The sequence below is a fragment of the Chiloscyllium plagiosum genome, unplaced genomic scaffold (genome assembly GCF_037043375.1).
Source record: "Chiloscyllium plagiosum isolate Xiang-an unplaced genomic scaffold, Cpla_swu_hap1 HiC_scaffold_9, whole genome shotgun sequence".
NCBI classification, from domain to species: domain Eukaryota; kingdom Metazoa; phylum Chordata; class Chondrichthyes; order Orectolobiformes; family Hemiscylliidae; genus Chiloscyllium; species Chiloscyllium plagiosum.
The window spans coordinates 92,248,197-92,263,572 of NW_028270147.1; the positions used below are offsets into that span (position 1 = coordinate 92,248,197).

General features: G+C 52.9%; 1 protein-coding gene across 2 annotated transcripts in view; it reads left to right on the forward strand.

Annotated features, from left to right (window-relative positions):
• fam20b (FAM20B glycosaminoglycan xylosylkinase) overlaps nucleotides 1-15,376 on the forward strand; it is a 170,840-nt gene that overhangs the window by 2,867 nt on the left and 152,597 nt on the right. Inside the window, exon 2 of one of the 2 annotated variants that reach the window (XM_087990913.1) lies at nucleotides 9,001-9,151. The exons of the other annotated variant lie outside the window; for it this stretch is intronic. The gene's annotated coding sequence lies outside the window, so the exon portion shown is untranslated. The remainder of the gene's footprint in view (nucleotides 1-9,000; nucleotides 9,152-15,376) is intronic. 2 annotated transcript variants of the gene reach the window in all.

Sequence of the window (15,376 nt, forward strand, 5' to 3'; positions counted from 1 at the left end):
CCCCCCACGCACTCCCCCCCCCCACGCACTCCCCCCCCCCCACGCACTCCCCCCCCCCACGCACTCCCCCCCCCCCCCCCACGCACTCCCCCCCCCACGCACTCCCCCCCCCACGCACTCCCCCCCCCCACGCACTCCCCCCCCCCCACGCACTCCCCCCCCACGCACTCCCCCCCCCACGCACTCCCCCCCCCCCCCCCCACACGCACTCCCCCCCCCCCACGCACTCCCCCCCCCCCACGCACTCCCCCCCCCCACGCACTCCCCCCCCACGCACTCCCCCCCCCCCACGCACTCCCCCCCCCCACGCACTCCCCCCCCCCCCCCACGCACTCCCCCCCCCACGCACTCCCCCCCCCACGCACTCCCCCCCCCCACGCACTCCCCCCCCCCCCACGCACACCCCCCCCACGCACTCCCCCCCCCAACGCACTCCCCCCCCCCCCCCACACGCACTCCCCCCCCCCCCCACGAACTCCCCCCCCACGCACTCCCCCCCCCCCCCACGCACTCCCCCCCCCCACGCACTCCCCCCCCCCACGCACTCCCCCCCCCCCCCACGCACTCCCCCCCCCCCCACGCACTCCCCCCCCCCACGCACTCCCCCCCCCACGCACTCCCCCCCCCCCCCCACGCACACCCCCCCCCACGCACACCCCCCCACGCACACCCCCCCCCACGCACACCCCCCCCCACGCACTCCCCCCCCCCCACGCCACTCCCCCCCCAACGCACTCCCCCCCCCCCACACGCACTCCCCCCCCACGCACTCCCCCCCCACGCACTCCCCCCCCCCACGCACTCCCCCCCCCACGCACTCCCCCCCCCCACGCACTCCCCCCCCCACGCACTCCCCCCCCAACGCACTCCCCCCCCCACGCACTCCCCCCCCACGCTCTCTCCCCCCCCACGCTCTCTCCCCCCCCACGCTCTCTCCCCCCCCACGCTCTCTCCCCCCCCCACGCTCTCTCCCCCCCCACGCTCTCTCCCCCCCCACGCTCTCTCCCCCCCCACGCTCTCTCCCCCCCCACGCTCTCTCCCCCCCCACGCTCTCTCCCCCCCCACGCTCTCTCCCCCCCACGCTCTCTCCCCCCCCACGCTCTCTCCCCCCCCACGCTCTCTCCCCCCCACGCTCTCTCCCCCCCACGCTCTCTCCCCCCCCACGCTCTCTCCCCCCCCACGCTCTCTCCCCCCCCACGCTCTCTCCCCCCCCACGCTCTCTCCCCCCCCACGCTCTCTCCCCCCCCACGCTCTCTCCCCCCCCCACGCTCTCTCCCCCCCCACGCTCTCTCCCCCCCCACGCTCTCTCCCCCCCCACGCTCTCTCCCCCCCCACGCTCTCTCCCCCCCCACGCTCTCTCCCCCCCCACGCTCTCTCCCCCCCCACGCTCTCTCCCCCCCCACGCTCACTCCCCCCCCACGCTCTCTCCCCCCCCCACGCTCTCTCCCCCCCCCCACGCTCTCTCCCCCCCCACGCTCTCTCCCCCCCCCACGCTCTCTCCCCCCCCCCACGCTCTCTCCCCCCCACGCTCTCTCCCCCCCCCACGCTCTCTCCCCCCCCCACGCTCTCTCCCCCCCCCCACGCTCTCTCCCCCCCCCACGCTCTCTCCCCCCCCACGCTCTCTCCCCCCCCCCACGCTCTCTCCCCCCCCACGCTCTCTCCCCCCCCCCACGCTCTCTCCCCCCCCCCACGCTCTCTCCCCCCCCCCACGCTCTCTCCCCCCCCCCACGCTCTCTCCCCCCCCCACGCTCTCTCCCCCCCCCACGCTCTCTCCCCCCACGCTCTCTCCCCCCACGCTCTCTCCCCCCCCACGCTCTCTCCCCCCCCACGCTCTCTCCCCCCCCACGCTCTCTCCCCCCCCACGCTCTCTCCCCCCCCCACGCTCTCTCCCCCCCCCACGCTCTCTCCCCCCCCACGCTCTCTCCCCCCCCACGCTCTCTCCCCCCCCACGCTCTCTCCCCCCCCACGCTCTCTCCCCCCCCACCCTCTCTCCCCCCCCACCCTCTCTCCCCCCCCACCCTCTCTCCCCCCCCACCCTCTCTCCCCCCCCACCCTCTCTCCCCCCCCACCCTCTCTCCCCCCCCACCCTCTCTCCCCCCCCACCCTCTCTCCCCCCCCACCCTCTCTCCCCCCCCACCCTCTCTCCCCCCCCACCCTCTCTCCCCCCCCACCCTCTCTCCCCCCCCACGCTCTCTCCCCCCCACGCTCTCTCCCCCCCCACGCTCTCTCCCCCCCCACGCTCTCTCCCCCCCCACGCGCTCTCCCCCCCCCACGCGCTCTCCGCCCCCCCACGCGCTCTCCTCCCCACGCGCTCTCCCCCCCCCACGCGCTCTCCCCCCCCCACGCGCTCTCCCCCCCCACGCGCTCTCCCCCCCCACGCGCTCTCCCCCCCCACGCGCTCTTCCCCCCCCACGCTCTCTCCCCCCCCACGCTCTCTCCCCCCCCACGCTCTCTCTCCCCCCCCCACGCTCTCTCTCCCCCCCCCACGCTCTCTCTCCCCCCCCACGCTCTCTCTCCCCCCCCACGCTCTCTCTCCCCCCCCCCACGCTCTCTCTCCCCCCCCCACGCTCTCTCTCCCCCCCCACGCTCTCTCTCCCCCCCCCACGCTCTCTCTCCCCCCCCCACGCTCTCTCTCCCCCCCCCACGCTCTCTCTCCCCCCCCCACGCTCTCTCTCCCCCCCCCACGCTCTTTCTCCCCCCCCCACGCTCTCTCTCCCCCCCCGCTCTCTCTCCCCCCCCACGCTCTCTCCCCCCCCACCCACTCTGCCCCCCACCCCCCCCACCCCCTCTGCCCCCACCCCCTCTGCCCCCCCACCTCACCCACCCACCCACCCACGCCCACCCACCCACCCACCCACTCGCCCACCCACCCACCCACTCACCCACTCCCCCACCCACCCACTCCCCCACCAACCCACTCCCCCTCACCCACCCACCCACCCACTCCCCCTCACTCACCCACCCCCCCTCACTCACCCACCCCCCCTCACCCACCCACCCCCCCTCACCCACCCACCCACCCACACCCCCTCACCCACCCACCCACGCCCCCTCACCCACCCACCCACCCACTCCCCCTCACCCACCCACCCACCCACTCCCCCTCACCCACCCACCCACCCACTCCCCCTCACCCACCCACCCACCCACTCCCCCTCACCCATCCACCCACCCACTCCCCCTCACCCACTTCCCCTCACCCACCCTCCCACTCACCCACTCACCCACTCACCCACTCACCCACCCACTCACCCACCCACCCACTCACCCACCCACACACTCACCCACCCACTCACCCACTCACCCACCCACCCAGCCACCCACTCACTCACCCACCCACCCACCCACCCACTCACCCACTCACTCACCCACTCACCCACTCACCCACCCACTCACCCACCCACTCACCCACTCACCCACTCACCCACCCACTCACTCACCCACCCACTCACCCACCCACCCACCCACTCACCCACCCACTCACCCACTCACCCACTCAACCACTCACCCACCCACTCACCCACTCACCCACCCACCCGCCCACCCACCCGCCCACCCACTCGCCCACCCACTCGCCCACCCACTCGCCCGCCCACTCGCCCGCCCACCCGCCCGCCCGCCCGCCCGCCCGCCCGCCCGCCCACCCGCCCGCCCACCCGCCCGCCCACCCGCCCGCCCACCCGCCCGCCCACCCGCCCGCCCACCCGCCCACCCACCCGCCCACCCACTCGCCCACCCACTCGCCCACCCACTCGCCCACCCACTCGCCCACCCACTCGCCCACCCACTCGCCCACCCACTCGCCCACCCACTCGCCCACCCACTCGCCCACCCACTCGCCCACCCACTCGCCCACCCACTCGCCCACCCACTCGCCCACCCACTCGCCCACCCACTCGCCCACCCACTCGCCCACCCACTCGCCCACCCACTCGCCCACCCACTCGCCCACCCACCCGCCCACCCAACCACCCACCCACCCACCCAACCACCCACTCACTCACTCACCCACCCACCCAACCACTCACTCACTCACTCACTCACCCACCCACCCAACCACTCACTCACCCACCCACCCACGCACTCACTCACCCACCCACTCACCCACCCACTCACCCACCCACTCACCCACCCACTCACCCACTCACCCACTCACCCACCCACCCACCCACCCACTCACCCACCCACCCACCCACTCACCCACCCACCCACTCACCCACCCACTCACCCACCCACTCACCCACCCACTCACCCACCCACTCACCCACCCACTCACCCACCCACTCACCCACCCACTCACCCACCCACTCACCCACCCACTCACCCACCCACTCACCCACCCACTCACCCACCCACTCACCCACCCACTCACCCACCCACTCACCCACCCACTCACCCACCCACTCACCCACCCACTCACCCACCCACTCACCCACCCACTCACCCACCCACTCACCCACCCACTCACCCACCCACTCACCCACCCACTCACCCACCCACTCACCCACCCACTCACCCACCCACTCACCCACCCACTCACCCACCCACTCACCCACCCACTCACCCACCCACTCACCCACCCACTCACCCACCCACTCACCCACCCACTCACCCACCCCTCCCCCCCCACTCCTCCCCCCCCACTCCTCCCCCCCCCCACTCCTCTCCCCCCCCACTCCTCTCCCCCCCACTCCTCCCCCCCCCACTCCTCCCCCCCCACTCCTCCCCCCCCACTCCTCCCCCCCCACTCCTCCCCCCCCCACTCCTCCCCCCCCCACTCCTCCCCCCCCACTCCTCCCCCCCCACTCCTCCCCCCCCACTCCTCCCCCCCCACTCCTCCCCCCCCCACTCCTCTCCCCCCCACTCCTCTCCCCCCCCACTCCTCTCCCCCCCCACTCCTCTCCCCCCCCACTCCTCTCCCCCCCCACTCCTCTCCCCCCCCACTCCTCTCCCCCCCCACTCCTCTCCCCCCCCACTCCTCCCCCCCACTCCTCCCCCCCCCCACTCCACCCCCCCACTCCTCCCCCCCCACTCCTCCCCCCCCACTCCTCCCCCCCCACTCCTCCCCCCCCACTCCTCCCCCCCCACTCCTCCCCCCCCACTCCTCCCCCCCCCACTCCTCCGCCCCCACTCCTCCGCCCCCACTCCTCCGCCCCCACTCCTCCCCCCCCACTCCTCCCCCCCCACTCCTCCCCCCCCACTCCTCCCCCCCACTCCTCCCCCCCACCCTCTTCCCCCCCCACCCTCTTCCCCCCCACCCACTCTCCCCCCCCACCCACTCTCCCCCCCCACCCACTCTCCCCCCCCACCCACTCTCCCCCCCCACCCACTCTCCCCCCCCCCCCACTCCTCCCCCCCCACCCACTCCTCCCCCCCCACCCACTCTCCCCCCCCACCCACTCTCCCCCCCCACCCACTCTCCCCCCCCCACCCACTCTCCCCCCCCACCCACTCTCCCCCCCCACCCACTCTCCCCCCCCACCCACTCTTCTCCCCCCCCACCCACTCTTCCCCCCCCACCCACACTCTCTCACCCACTGAGATGAGGTGGGGTGGAGGGGAGATTTGGAAACTAGTCATGTTGATGTCGAGTGATTGACGGGTATGAGGCGCTGTTCCTCCAGTTGTCAGATGGCTTGGATTTGGTGGTGGAGGTGGCCCAGGGCTTGCATGTCCTTGGTGGAGTGGGAGGGGGAGCTGGCCAGCTACAGGGCAATTGTAGTGCTGGGTGTGTGTATCCCAGAGATGTTCCTGAAACACTCCACAAGTTGACGTTCTATCTCCCCGATGTAGAGGAGACCACATCGAGAGCAATGGACACAAAAGATGAGGTGGGTGGGTGTCCAGGAAAATCTCTGCCGGATGTGAAAAGATTCCTTGGGGCCTTTGGAGGTGGGGTGCAGGTTTCACACCTCTTGCAGCAACAGGGGAAGGTGCTGGGTGGGTTGGTGGGGCTGTGCTGTTCCAGCAATAAAGTTTCAACTTTGATCTCCAGCATCTGCAGACCTCACTTTCTCCCCTAAAAACAAGGTCTGCAGATGCTGGAAACCAGATTCTAGAGTAGAGTGGTACTGGAAAAGCACAGCAGTTCAGGCAGCATCCGAGGAGCAGGAATATTGATGTTTTGGGCAAAAGCCCTTCATCAGGAATTCGACATTGACGTTGGTGGGGGCATGGACGTAACGAGGGAGTCACAAGGGAATGGTCTCTGCGCAAAGTAGAGTCCATGTCCGGATATTAGTCTGTTGGAAGGTGAGGACCGGAGATGTTCTATCCTTGTTGTGGACGGAGATATGGGAAGTGGAAGAGATGCGCTGGGGGGCATTGTTGATCATGTGGGAGGGGAAATTGCGGTCCTGGGCCATCTGGGATGTCCTGGAGTGAAATTGGTCCTTCTGGGAGCAGATATGGTGGAGGCAGAGGCAGATGAGTTGGACCAAAGGGTCTTCAAGAATGACTCTTCATCCTGCCCTCCCCCACTTTGCCTCTGCTGCCTCCACTGCCCCCTTGACCATCACCGCCTCTTTGCCCATTCTCCTTACCCAACTTTGCTCTGCCCAACTCTCTCACCCACACTCTCCCCACTGAACCAACACCCCCGTCGCCACTTTCCCTTAAGCTCACTACCTACCCTCATTCCTCCTCTCTCCCTAATCCTCTGATTTTGCTCCCTCATTCTTCTCCACTACATTGCCTTACCCCACTTCGTTCTCTCTGTCCCCACTCCAACCCCCAGCTACCCATTCTCTCTCCCCACCTCCCCGATCACTATCCTCCACCCTCAATCCCAGAATTCTGTAGTAGCACACCCAGAATTGCATCCAGTATTCTAGCTTAGTTTATCATTACTTATTTACTCTTGTTCTCTGTGCCCTATTCAGAAAAACTTGAAATGCTATTGGCTTTGTTAATGACTTTATCTGCCTGCCCTGAAGGAGGTTGACAAGATGGATGCTGAGAGTATGTTTATCTTGTGAAGAGATGTAGAATTAGGGGGGCACAAATTTTAAAAAAAGTTCTCCCATTTGATGGAGATGAAGAATTCTGAGTGTTGCTAATCTTTAGAATTTGCTACTTCAGCAAGTAACAGAGGCTGGGTCACTGAATATGTTAAAGACTGAATTAGACAAGCTTTTCATCTACAAGGGAGTTGAAGTTATGGGTAGCAAGCAGAATAGTGGAGTTAAGGCCACAGATCCACCATGATGTTTTTGAATGTTGGCAGATCAAGCTTTTAGGGGCTGAATGGCAGAATAAAAAATACCTGTTTAGTTTCATATAGTGAAGACAGCTCATCCGAGTTGACTAGTCTCACTAAATAGAATTCCTTAGTTTAGAATTCTTGAAGTTTTTGTTTTTGTGGTATTGAGTGAATCTACAATTTTTACAATTAAATTATAAGAATCAATTCGATTACATAAAAGTAGTGGTTAGCATTAAATAATTAACATAGTTAATTCAGCTATGTACAGTGACAAATCTACTTTGGAGTAAATGTTTAATATTGTATCCAGTTAAAAATAAATATTCAGTTATGAATCCACCAAAACATAAATTAAAGATATGCAAACAAGTAACATGTACAAGTTGTACCTTCCATCCCAGTATAAATTTGTAGTTTCTGTCTTGGTTCAGCATAAGAGGAATTGTCTTTTTGGGAGAATTCAAATTTACGTACTTTTCAAAAATAATGAAGTCTGCAATATGTCATGTATGAAGGCTAACTTTAAAGAGGACCTCTGTTGTGTGTGGATCTGGAAAAGTAATACCTTCTGTTGTCATTGTTAATTCATCTTGAAAGGGCGAATTCTTGAAGCATCAAAACAATTTAATGGTAAACAGATTTCAGAGTGCAGCATCAGAGTTAGCAGGTGCACTGTTCTTAATGCCTCCCTGTGCTTGCAGCAAAATTTATTTATGAATCAAATTCAAGTTCTGTTTTGTATTTGAAAAGAATAAACATTTTTAGAATTTGTATTTAGCATTTTTAACACTCGCTTATTAATTTTTTTTTATAATGGAGAAAGGTATTTAGAACATTTATGGGAAATGTAAATAGAATGGGTATGTTTCTGTTGTAAGTACAAGTCTGTGAATAGAAATTATAAGTTTTTCTGCAGCAGGCTTCATGTTATTTCTACTGCTTGATTCTAACACCATATATACTAGGGAGATAGCTCTGTGAATTCTGGGCATGTCCAATTTCTATTCTCATTGAATAAATTTTTAAATTCTTCATGATTTGGAGGTTCCGGTGTTGGACTGGCGTGGACACAGTTAAAAATCACACAACAGAAGGTTATAACCTGGTATGTGATTTTTAACTTTAAAATTTTTCAACAGCTTGGGTTGGGTTGATTAGAGTGTCTTAACTAGTCAACTCTGTACAGATCATTTAAAACATGTTCAGTGAACCCATTGGAACTGCTGTCACATTTTAAATTAATTTGACACTTACTTGGAGTTACATTTTGTGTGCGATAATACGAATAGAGTGGGATGCTTTTTCTGGTTTTGGTGTTGCTCCTCTGCCCATGGTCCATGACAGAGCACTTAACAAGAAGGACTGTAAAGTTGAACACACTTTCTCTATTTCTTCAGATTTCTGCCTTTATATTCTATCTTTTGGTTTATTTTTCTGGGTTTAAAATGGCACTGGAGAGTGGCAACACTGTACAATACTTTTCACTGTATTTTGTAACAAAATACATGTGACAATTAATAAATAAAATCAATCAAATCAAATCAGGACTGACCGCTAGAATTGTACCAACTTGACTAGTGCTTTCATGTATCATTTGCTGTGTGATTTTCTAGATTTGCAGTTTAATGCAACCTCATTTAACACTGACTTCATCCTTGCCTTTAATTTATCAAGGTTTTGAGCCTTGTAGTCTCCTTTTGCATCAGCCTCAATATTGAGAAGCTTGCTTTGCTCAAGTTCTTTTCCTTGAATAAAAAATGTTTCAAGACTTGCGTGTTCTTTCTTCGTTTGTATAGGCTTCTGAAACACCAGCTTAACATTCCAGGACTAGAGAATAATTGGAATCTAACCATTTCAGCCCCAGGATATCACTTCGAGTTCTCCATGGAAATGTCCTAGGCTCAACCACCTTGAACCTCTTCATCAATGGCCTTCATTTATCATAAGGTTAGAACTGGGAATGTTCAGTGATGATTGAATACTGTTCTGTTTCATTTGCTGCTATTCAGATAATGAGGCTGCCTGTCCCCAAGCAGCAACACCTAGACAACACTCAGGCTTTCACAAATGATTGGCTGTTCTAGGCAACGACTGTCTTCAACGCAAGTGCCTGACTAGCTTCCCTTGACATTCAACGACATTACCATTGCTGAATTCTTACGATCAAAGTTCTGGAGATTACTGTAATCAGAAGCTAAACTGGATCAAGTTAAGATCATAATACTGGTGCCAAAAGAGCAGATCAAAATCTGGGCATTTGAGTAAATTACCTGACTCCCTAAAGCCAACATAGTGCAATTCCTTCATTGTCCATGGAAGAAAAGTGCTGAAGTTCCTTATTTAGTAGTTCAGTGGGAGAGACTTACATGGGCTTTGATGTAGTAGAAAGTGAAGACTGCAGATTCTGGAGATCAGAGTTGTGAGTGTGGTGCTGGAAAAGCACAGCAGGTCAGGCAGCATCCGAGGACAGGCGAATCGACGTTTTGGGCATAAGCCTGATGAAGGGCTTATTCCTGAAATGTCGATTCGCCTGCTCCTATGGGTTGTAATGTGTCAAAATGCATTTTGCCAGGTCAATTAGGGATCAGCAATAAGTGATGGTCCTATTAGCAATAACCACATTCCATTAATTAATTTGTGAAAAAGTATTGTCATCACTTCTAGTTTGCAGTCTTTGTTCCCAGCTCATATCCCATAGTCAGTATCTGTCTTGATTTCCTTTCAGTAATCCAACACTGTCACAACACACCCATTTTGCAACCCCATTTTCTCTTTTTATTGAGATCAAATCATGTTGCAATACTCTGTTTTCAGGACTGCAGAACTGAAATCCTTCTTGTCACTTAGTGTTTCCTACCGGCTATAAAGCTCAACCTTTAAAACTTAATTTTGTGCATTTTCTAATGATTTTTGATTTTCAACTTTGCTCTCTTTTAAAAATCTTGCTGCTGTGCTGCAAAATGGAACGTCACCCTTCAACTAGGTTTCTTTCTAATGAGAAAGGGAGGCTACTTGCATAGACAGATACTTTAAATGAGATGTAGTCAATTAATGAGCTGATGTGAACAAATTGTTGAGTCCTCATTTAACACTGAATTGTATTTAAATTCCTTCTGTGTAATGTTAAGGTTTATGATCATTTTATAGCTGCAGTAAATATTATTTTATCCCAGTTGTTTTTGCAATACCATCTATTCTTTAAAGTGTGTTGCTGTTAACCCTTGGGATGTAGGTTTGAAGATAATACAGTTTTGAACTACCACATAATGTTTGATTTTTTTTTTGTATTTCAATATTTATGTCAGAGCCAGAGTAATAATCAAGCAATTATATCTGAGTCAATCTGTTGGTTATTTTGTTTAATCTCTGCTGTTGCTGTGGTTCTGTTCGCCGAACTGGAAGTTTTTGTTGCAAAAGTTTCATCCCCTGTCTAGGTGACATCCTCAGTGTTTAATCTGTGTTAGGTCTAGTTGATCCAAAGATGTTTTATTTTTCTATTTTTCAATAACTGAGCAAATTCTCGTATTGAGCACATAAATGAAAACAACAGTAGTAGACTTGCCAACATTTAAGGGCATTTAAATGGTTCTTGGATAAACATATGGACGAAAATGAAATAGTTTAGATTGATGGGCTTCAGATTGGTTTCACAGGTCAGTGCAACATAGAGGCCAAAGGGCTTGTAATGTGCTGTAATGTTCTATGTTCTAATGTTTTTGGGAGCTGGAAGTGTACAAGTTGCAACCTGCAATATGTCTGGATGTCTTTGGTGCTGGAAGTGCAGAATTTGTAACCAGCAATATGTATAGATGAATCTCAGTTAGATTAAACAATTGCAAAACTGTCAAGCTTAAATGTTTATTTGTTCATGGCATGTACGAGCAGGGTTAGAATTTATTACATTCTTAATTGTCTTGCAAATGTGGTGGTGAGATGCCTTGTGTTGCAGTTTATCTGGTGGAAATGTTTACAGTGTGGTGTTAGGGAGTGTTCCAGGACTTTGACCAAACAACAGTGAAGAAAAGGCAATATATTTATGAGCCAGGATCATATGTGATTTGGAGGGAAACTGGCAAATGTTGGTCTTCTCAGGCATTTGCTACTTTGGTGTCATGAAATTGTGTAGAGTACTTGTGAAGTGGAAGGCAAGAAGCTAGAATTTGTTTGTAAAAAGGATAGGAAGTGTGTGTGGTTCCTTTAAGAGGTGATGTATTTTTCAAAGCTTGGAGATTTTAAAATAAGTCTGTAAGCTGTTGTAGACGTGCACACAATTTTAAATTGGAAATGTGTAACAATTGGCTGTGTGATTGGAAAATCTTAGGCTTGTTTTGATGTTAAAGCAAACAGCTTGAGTATTAGCCAATTAATTTTAACCAGGTCCCAGATACCAAAACCCAATTAAATTTATATCTGATGGTTTTCACTATCTTGCACCAATTTGATTTGTAAGAGAATTGTTCTATCATCATTGATATTAAGAAGGGGGCAATTACACAGGAGAGAGCACGCCCACCATCTGAGAAAAACATCTTGCTCTCACAGAAATCTCCATGCTCTTTTTTTTGGAAAAAAAAAGCTCCATCTATTCATAAAGATACACAGCACTCTTAGAAAATATTCCTGACACCAAACTTCATTGGAGAGAGGTGTTCAGTAAGAAGAAATTATCTAAGTAACAAGAAATATTAGGATCAGCAGAAGAAAGGCTGGACAGACAGAGGGAAAGGCAGAGCATTCCAGAAGACACATTATGTGTGAAGTTTGAGAGACTCAGTTTTAATTTATTACTTGGATTTATATGTGGGACTTGAATTTATTGATGCAGTATATAGGCTAGTAGAATTTAGTTCCGTTAGGAAATAGTTAGTAATTAGAGGGCAATTGTGTGATTTGCTGGTAATTTTGTTAATTTGTTCACTGTTAGAGTTGAATAAATATATTATTTATTGCTTATGAAGTCAGTATCAGGGATTCTTTTTATTTAACCACTCTTTTAACAGATTATGAGGGGCAAGGTGAGCTTCTCTGAGTGTTTCAGGTTTAATTATTAGAAGAGAATCTCTACTGCTGTCATATCAGATTGGGGCTTGTGTTTGGCTTAATTATCAGAGGGATTTGACCTTTTGTCACACCAGTTCGATTAGGTGGTAGAATTTGTTGCTTTGAAAGGTGCTGTTGGATGAGTTATGAATTGTTCCAGTGTATGTTTTAGATAATAGTGTTGCCGTACTGTGTCAGGAGCAGAATCGGTTCTCACATGGCCTTGGCTGGTGTTGAGCATTTTGAGTGTTGAATGAAGGGCATTTGTCTTGGCATGAAATGTACTCCATGCAACTTGAGACTTGAAGTGGACTGGCTTTGGGTGAGTTTTCTATCATAGAATTCTGTGCCTCTAACCCACTCTTGTACCTGCAATAATTATAGGCTGTATTTGCTGACACTGAGGAGCATGTGTAGTAACCTCCAGCGTGGTGATTTTAGCTCATGAATGGTTTCTTTGGAGATCAGGCTGTGGCTGGAGTTGGGGGGTGGGTTGGGAATGGGAATGGGAGGAGGGGTCTTGGAGATCGGGAGGGAGGAGAAAGGGAGAAGCCTCTTAAATTTCCCCCCATCCATGGCCAAGTTTTGTCTCCCCCCTCCTCTCCAAACCCCTTCTTTCCCCCCCCCCCCCCCCCCCCAGTCTCTTATGATCTGCTATTCTCTGAGGGGTCTTTTCTGCCACTGAACCCTATTTCCGTGTTGTGGCTATTCGGTGCACATGCGGTGTACATTTTGGGCATGACACAACAATGCGTGCATGCATGGTTCCAAGTGAGCAAGCAGGCTCAGTTGTCTCTCAGTTTTGGTGTGAGCACCTACTGTCATATTTATGTGGCAGATCCAGTTGTTAATGGTGTAATGTTGAATATCAAGATGGTTGGATTCTCTCCTGTTTGGGATTGTTATTGCCTGAAACTTGAATGACATGAATGTTACTTCTTATCAGCCCAACTGCATCTTGCTGCACTTAAGCTGTTTCTGTATCTGAGGAATTGCAAATGGTGTTGAATAATGTGGAAATGATCAGTCAACAGCACACTTTTGAGTTCATGATTGAGGGCAAGTACTGTAGTTGATAAAGCAGCTGAGGATGATTTAGTTTAGAATAGTCTCCTGAGTGAGTGACTTCACTCAGACTACAGTGCACCATAACTGTAAGTCTGGAAGTTTGGGTTCAAGTCCTATCTGCTTCAGAAGTGGGCGGGCTTAACTCTGAACAAGTTGATTAGAAAATATCTATCCTGAATGAGTGAGGGCTGTTGTATTGCACTGGTGGTGTTCCTACCTCTGAACCAGGAGACCAAGATTCAAATCCTACCTACTAAAGAGGTGTGTCATAATATCTCTGAACAGATTGATTAGAAGAAAACAATGTCTTGAGTGAGTTAGGGCTCTCGTAGTACAGTGGTAATCTCTGAGCCAGAGAACCTGGATTCCGGATTCCAAGTCCACCTGCTCCAGAAGTGTGATGTAATACATCTGAATAGGTTGATTAGAATAACTAGTCTGAGGGAGTTAGAGGGCTCTTGTGGCACAGTGGTCTGTCTCCACCTCTGAACTAGCAGGTCCTGAAATAGGAGGCTCAGATTCATGTCCAACCTGTTAAAGTACAGATTTGAGATGGCCCAGAGAATTCCTTGTGGACTCAGACCTGTAAAACCTCTCTCTAGGTTCATCCTGGAGATCGTACTCTTTGGAATAAAAACCTCTTACAGACAGTTTAGTTTAATTTTAATCATCCCCGTTATTCACCAATAGCATCACTGTTACAACATAACACTGATACCTATAAGCTAAACTAACTAGGTTTTAATAACCTAGGAGAGTAGGGTACCAGCTCTTCAAGTGCCCCAGCAGGCTACTCCGATATACTGATACAAAGTGACTTCCTTTATACAAAGGTTGACAAAAACCTTGCATGTTCATAATTAGATAACAGTGAAAGACAATAATTCGTAAGGAAGAAAAGTTAATTGACAGGTCAGTGTATGCTTGACTAATTATTCCTACAGGCCCTAAGTCATTCATCAAGTTGGAAAAACATACCCAGCCAAGTTAGGCTCTGCTAGCGAGATAAACTCCTCTCAGAAGGAGGTACCAGTCTGAGCTATTTGGAGAGTTCATAAGGTAACCTTGCACAGCTCACATGTCAGATACAATTGTTTTAGCAAGGAGGGCAAACTTTTGATTATCAAATGGCTTCCTGACACATTGTGCCAGAATCTCTTCAATGTTAGGCTTCGAATAATTTCTAAGCTAGGAGCAGACTCGCTTTTCAAACACTGAATCATTCTGTACCTGAGGCTAAGATGTTGCCGTAAGGTTGCATTTAAACTGATTCATTAATCTTTGAATTAAACATGCTTTCTTCTCAGAGTTGTGGTTCAAATCCAAATAAGACATAACATCTGATTAGTTAGAATTGACAGTGGGGCAGTCTGTAGAGTGGTCTGCAAGAACAGCAAGTAAGTTAAAGCTGCATCAATATTACCTTTTACAGAGTTGGTATTTAATAACCAGTAATGGCTACTCAATATCACATATGCAATTAAATTCAATGCATAGCAGATAAGCACTACGAGTTAATTTCCTACTGGCTCCAACAGCCTTAGCACTAAAATGGTCTCTCTCCCTCTCTCTCTCTCTCTCGTGTCCTTTTGAACTCTCAAGTCAGGGTCTTGTAACAGCAAAGATGTTTTTCTCTCTGTCTGTCCTGCTTGCAAGGGGTAATAAGAATCCATTATAATTGACAGGATCTGACCGTTAATTACAAGGCTTTTGATAGTTCCGAGTTATGTTTCAGGGTCAGAATCAAACACTGTCTTAATTTCGCAAGGGAACGGCTGTGAATGTTATCACTTGGTGTCCTGTTCACACAGATTCACTGATGCTAAGGCAAATGTTCTTAATTGCCTCACAGCATCCTGTTATCACTTGGTGAGCACAGGTGTCCCTACCTTCTTCATCCCTTGAGTTCCCCCCCCCCTTTTTCTGAGCCTCCGTGCCTATCTATTTTCTAGTGCAGTAAATGTGTTCTATAATTCAACATTACATTTTAGTCTAAATGTTTAAAGACAAGTTTTAAGGCCATAGATTTTCTCAAACCTGCTTTGGATTGTGTGATAACCTTTC